Source organism: Nothoprocta perdicaria, unplaced genomic scaffold (assembly GCF_003342845.1).
Source record: "Nothoprocta perdicaria isolate Ctin4 unplaced genomic scaffold, notPer1 scaffold_56, whole genome shotgun sequence".
In the NCBI taxonomy this organism is placed as follows: domain Eukaryota; kingdom Metazoa; phylum Chordata; class Aves; order Tinamiformes; family Tinamidae; genus Nothoprocta; species Nothoprocta perdicaria.
This window is the reverse complement of record NW_020455821.1, coordinates 3,041,555-3,047,922: the sequence shown is the minus strand read 5'-3', so window position 1 is coordinate 3,047,922 and position 6,368 is coordinate 3,041,555.

The window sequence follows — 6,368 nt, the reverse complement described above, 5'->3', positions numbered from 1 at the left end:
GCTGCCCAAGGATGTCACAGCTTCCCCCCTCTTCTGGGCTTTCAGCACATTAAGTCCGTGCTTTAGATGAGAGACTAATGAGTGTGCAGCTCCCTTCCATGGATCTGGGCTCCATAGCAGGAATAAAGCTGGAATGGAGAGGAGGAAGAGGGATGTTCAGATACTAACAGAAAAGGGGGAAGAATTTGTCTGGCTTTCTTATTGCCTCTCTTGCTGAGAGAGGTATCTGCTCTCTCAGACATGAGCTGAGGTGTCAGATCGTCCTGAGCCSACCTGGGCCTGGAGGCTGCAGGGACCCTCTGTCCTGTTTGCCACCCCCTGCTCAYTACCCTCTGTGGCACTTGGCCCTGGCCCTGGTGGATCTGGGCCAGGTCTGGGGCACCTGTTGGGAAGGTGCCACATTTCTAAAGGGATAGGAGAACGATGGTGGGTGAGAGGGCAGAAGAGAAAGGGGCATCTCTCTCTCTCCTGCGTCTTCCATCCAGCCAGAGTTCAAGCCCTCAACTTGCTGTGTCCTGGTCCAAAGGGAAGCAGGCTGTCCCCATACCACAGGATATCCAGCCCAYTACTCCACCCTTCCCACTAGCCTCCCCTAATCCCAAGCTTCCCTTAGGAAGGACCCTCTGGAAGGCCCAGATTCAACATGTGCCCTGTAAGTCAGCACCGTGGAGCCCAGTGCAGCCCCCTGCTTCACTCCTCATTCCAGAAAGTCTTTTCCGTAGTTGCCAGCAAAGMAAAACATCTGCCCACCCACTGCCCTCAGGTGTCCTGCCGATAAAGCAGCTGAAGGGAAAGTTATTAGCTTCTATTCATGTTGTCTAAAGTAAAGTGAAACATCAACGGGGTGACTGTACATAATAATAGACTAGATAAAGTCCATTTTTCTTGGGCCCTCTGAAAGCGATCCCCAAGCATTAAAATGGGTCTCTTAATAAATATCTTATCTCCTCGCCACAGAGCCGTGGCTGCAGATAACCAGACAGCCATTACTGCACCTCGGAAATGACCCCATTTCCATCAGGGCCGCTTCAAACAGGCTCCTCTTTAAGCCCCGCTGCCTGCAAAGGGGGGTGAGGGGCAGCTTGGTGGGGGGCCAGGGCTCTTGTTGGGGGCTCCTGCCCTTGGGGGCAAGATTAGTCCTRGCAGGAGGGTCACTGCATTGCAACCTGTCCCTCATCCCAAGCAAAGCTGCTGCTTTCCCTGGGGTAAATTTGGGGGCAGAGAAGGGCCAAGGCCAAGGCTTGTCCYCCCTGGCACCATACCCTGCTGTGTTAGTTGGGTCACACTGTGCAAGGGGACCTTTGGGTGCCCTGACAGCCACCCTCATGCACAGGAGGGGACCCGCAGCCCAGACAGGGGTGCAATTTTGGGGCTGATCCCTACAAAAMAACTAGGCTGTCCCTACAAGTCAAGGGGCATCTGAGCAGCAGGGGACGGACACGCAGCCACCCGCCACCTCCTGCAGAAAAGCCCTCCTGCCGTGTGGAGCTGCACAGGTTGCACCGGTGCTCGTTTATTAATACACCGTACAGGTGATAGTGGATTTATTAAGTATATTGCTGTGATTTCACATTTAATTTACTAAGAATACAATGGTTTGGACTAGAGGACCCAAGGGAAATCTAGGCAACAGTGAGCAAAAATCCATGAAATTCAATGTAGCACACTAATCATGGAGGCATTATAGTATTAATTGCTATAATGATATACTTCTAATCCGCTCTTACATCGCGCCACGTAATTTCATTGGGTGAGAGAGAGAAAAAAAAAAGTGAATTAAATTTAGTTCAATACAGGCAAATGTGTGACTTAATAGAGTAGTTTGACTCCTGCACACTCACCAGTTTAGGGCTAATGGCATTTAGTGCTGGCTGCAGTGGGGAGGAAGGATGGCAAAATGCTTTGGAAACAGAAAACAATAAAGGAATATCTGGAATATCTGGAAGCAATAAGGAAAAGTGTTAGATTTTGGCTTTTTCGAGAGGCAATCCGGCCATAGAAAGGATAATTAGAATCCGTTGTAAAGATGATTTATCATGTCTATCATTGTGCTTGAAAAGACTAGGTCACCCATGAATGCTGATGAAATTTCAAAGATCTGCTCCCCAAGGACCTCCTGCATCTGCTGCCCTCTGCGATGGGGAAATAGCCCAGGGCAAGCTCCTCATTAATAGCGCCGGGAAATATAAGCATTTTGTCAGACATAACATTTTTCTTCAGTATTATACCTGACATGATCAGACCTTTAAATAATGGGGCAATAGGGCTCTCTTCAAAGTTCCTGTACCTCTCTTCCCCCCTCTATTCCCCACCAGGTTTTGGTCTAGCAGCAGCTCCCCGCAAACAGGCAGCGCTCAGACCCCCAACACTCCTTCCCCCTAACAAATATTGAGCGGGGTGGGCGGAGTTGCTAAACGCGCCTTTTGATCCTGTTTTGGTGTAATCTGCAAAGGGACATCAAAGTGGGGCAGGGGAAAGCGGGGAGGGAGAGCGGGAACAGCCCTGGATGCCGCGGCACGGAGGAGCTGAGCGGTTAAATGGAGCTTAATGCGGGGAGCGCGGCCGGGGGAGCCCCCCGCGAGACCCCGCCGCTCCAGGGCGTTGTTTTCCCCCGGCCTGACCTCAAACACCCCTCTTTCCCCAGCGCCCTCCTCTCCTTGCCCCGCACTGTCCTCGTGGCCCTGGGAGGGGACCCCGGGGCTGCGGGACTGCCGCCCTCGCGGCTCCCGACGGGACAATCCGCGCCACAAGTGGAGCCAGGGAGTCTGTGCCAAAGCGGGGACTTAACCAAGCGCCAGGTCRTGACCTGCCTTGTAGGGGCGGGCTGGATAAACGCCCCCCACCCCCCCAGGCCCCGCTCCCCGCGGGGGAGGCTGCAAACGCCTCCTGCCAACCCGCGGTGAAGGTCGGGGAAGCAAGGGCTGACACCGCGTAATGGGAGGCAGTTGTGGATAATCTTTTGCTCAGTTGTCCGTGGCTGGGAGGCGGGGGCAGCTCTGTGTTCAAGCTTTTTTTTTTTTTTTTTTTTTTAATTTCCATTCTAATTTGCAGGTCGTAAAGAGAGACAGGATGCAACCCGTGGGCTCCCGCTTCATTTCTTGTCACCCTAATCGCGCCGGTTTAACTCTCGCTCGCTCGCTCGGAGGCTTCCAAAGCTCGCTGCGCGAGTGTCCTCCTTGCAGGGCCCAAAAGGCAGGTGCCTTTGAAGAGCAGCCTCCTCCTCCTCGCCGTGTGCGTGTCGGGGCGGTTGCTCGCTTGCCCCTGGGGCTGCAGCAGCGGGTTCGAGCCGCGAGCCGCGACGGGGCGGCCGCTTCAGCACCCTGGAGAGCGGCGGGAGCCGCGCAGCCCCGCGCAGCCCCGCGCAGCCCCCGCTCCCGTCTCCGCCCAGCTCGTCCCATCCCTCGTCTTTCTGAGTAAATGGTCTTTTTCTTTCTTATTTTCTTTTGTCACATCAGATCTGACTACAGTTTTCTTGCTGCCCCACTCAAGGGCAGCAATTCGACTTTTGATTTTTGTTAACCAAACAGAACGATTCCACTTTCTAACTTCAATATTACAACGTATTCTATTGGAAAGAGTTTTTTTTTTTTTTTTTTTTAAATCCAGCCAAAATGAGGCTGCTTTGTTGGAAAGACACAAAGAGCCGAGTTGATGCTTGTTTGCACCAGCCTCGCGCCTCTTCGGAAGAGATTTCCCTCCCAGCGAGAGGCGGGAAGGGTCCGTGCGAGCGGTACTGCTGATGCCGGGGACTGCAGCAGAGGGRTTTGATGTGAAACCTCCAGTAAATACCTCACAAAGCGCGTTCCCGGCCGTTCCCGCAGCATCCCTCCCGGCTCCGCCGGCGCCCGTGCCCCGCGCGCGCAGCAGAGGGCAGCGCTGAGCCGGGCAGCGCGCGCAGCCCGAGCCCGGCGCTGCGGCCGGAGCCCARCCCCGGCTGGAGCGGCTGCAACGCGGCACCAGGGAACCGCCAACTGCCAGGGAAATCGCCTGTTTTGCGCGTTGGAAAAGGGCACAATAAAATACAGATTGCARTTACCGCGTGAAACAACCGCCCGTTCATGGCTCTCCTTTATTTCTTCTTTTTTTTTTTCTTTCTTTTTCTCCTTTTTTTCTCCCCCCTCTCCACTTTGCAAGGGAAGTTTTGAAATCAAGTGATTAGACCAACCAGTTCACTCATTGATCCTCTCTTTTTTTTTCCCCTTCAGAAAAAAAAACTTTTTCAAGTTACTCAACTTTTGCACAGCCACTTAGTTATATTTTATTTATCCAATGTGCTAGGATATAATGAGTGCAGCTCTGAAGCAGTGTCAGCCTGCAAAGGCCAAGCAGGACGAATTGCAATTTTATTTGAATCAAGGAGGAAAAGGGTTTGAGAACATCAGTGCTGCACACGGAAACCATTGCTGGGGAGCCGATGACACAAGGAACGATGACAGTTTCTTGCATAACATGACACTTGAACTGCAAATGGTTCACTAAACTGGAAAAGCTGCTCCCTCTGTACCCATTTGTGTCAGATTTTCAGGCTACAGAAACATTTTTGATATGTTTTGTTGAATGTCCATGTGCTCCTGGATTTGGAACTTTTGGCCCTCCTGACACAGTTTCAAATCAAGAGACAAATAAATAGAGAGAAACAGCAAGATCAGCTTCAGGAACTGACAAGTAAGTTATTGTTTGGAAACTGGACATGGCAAATTGTCCATCAGCTCCAATGTCTCTTTTGCCTTTGCAGCCCTGGGGGCTCCAGACTCTGCTGTGTGTGGAGGGAAGTCTCTCTCATGTCTCTTCATAGCAGTAGAGACACAAAACCAGAACCTCTCCCCTGATCTCCTTCCCTCTGAAGGCAGAAGACACCTGGCCCATACCCTTCATTTGCAGGGCAACATATCAGATTTTGGCTGCTTTGCCTGCATAGCTGAGAAACCTGGAGCCAGCTCTGCTGAACGCATCAAGCTCCAACAGCCCATCACATGCCAGATGCAAATTGATCATTGAAAACAAAGAGGAAAAAAACTTTATTTCCAGGGGGAGAGGAAAGAATTCTAAAATATTTTCTTCATAAGACTGAAACAATGACAGTGAGAGGCAATCTGCCCAGCTCACTGATCCTGCTAAGCAAACCTGAACAGGCATGTACCTGAAAAACACTAGCACCACTTTTAGATACGTAGGCGACTTGCTCCTCTGCCGATCCTTCCGGCAGGTAGGATAGGACAAGAGCTCAGGGCACGGCAGGGCTCTGGAGTCAGGAAGAAGAAAGGAAAGGAAGGGTAAGGAAAGACTGATGCAAGCAGAAACACAGCATTCTCACAGAGAAGATTAATGGGAAAGAGATTACGGATCAAAACTTTACCACAAAAGACCCAGAAGTGAATGAATACCTAAGACATTTTCTTTTCTACCCCTTTCCTAACACATTCATCCTACCCCCAGCCATGCAGCTCCCCCTTCCTTGCCTTCATTTCAACTTAGCCTCCTTTATCAGACCCACCCTGAAGTTTAACCTTAGCACAGCACAGTAAACCCACGGGCTGGCTGCCTTCCTGGGCCAGCTCCTCACCGCTGCTGATCCCGCAGGGAGATACTCCACCCATCCACTGCAGATCCACCATTTCTCACCTTCATAGGCAAGCAGAGCTCCTCAGCTCCTCTGCAATAGGGCTGCTCTTCTTCACTGGCATATTTACACCTCCTTATCATTGCTGTTCAAGGCCACATACACCCACCCCAGCCTCCCCAGCTACTTAAGAGTCCAAGGAGCAGATTCACAGCTGGAGACAAATTCACAGCTACAGGAAAAGGGACAGCAGTGGAAAAGTCCTCAGCCATACTGCTTGAACTCAGAATTTTGTTTTCCTGCACGCAAATGTGATGCTTCCAYCTGGGCCAACACCTGGGGCACAGCAGGAAAGAGGACTGAAAGCACCTGCATGTGTGAAAAGCTGAGCTACCTGTTTCAGAGCCTAAGTTGTATGAACTATATATGGTTCTATGTTCTCTGGGCATATATGATAATATGACACATATCGTCCTCAAAATGAATGGTCCTATTTTTATTTAAACTCACAATTTATGCATGAGAAGCAGCCCACAGGATTGCTTGGTTTGCTACAGCAAGTACGTCTCTTCAGAGTGTCATTTTTTTTAAGTGCCACAATTCTATTAATGCTACGAGGTCTAATGCTACACACTTTCAGGTAGGCAGGTCCCAAAGGCCTAAGGTCCCAAAGAAGCCCTAATGTGTCTCCTCGAGTCTCCAAAGGATTTTTTGTCCCAGGACAAAAAATTTTGTCTTTATTACTAGCAGTGAGATACGTCTTCCACAATGCTTAGCAGCCCTCAAAAGTCAGTTTAGAGGGACACAG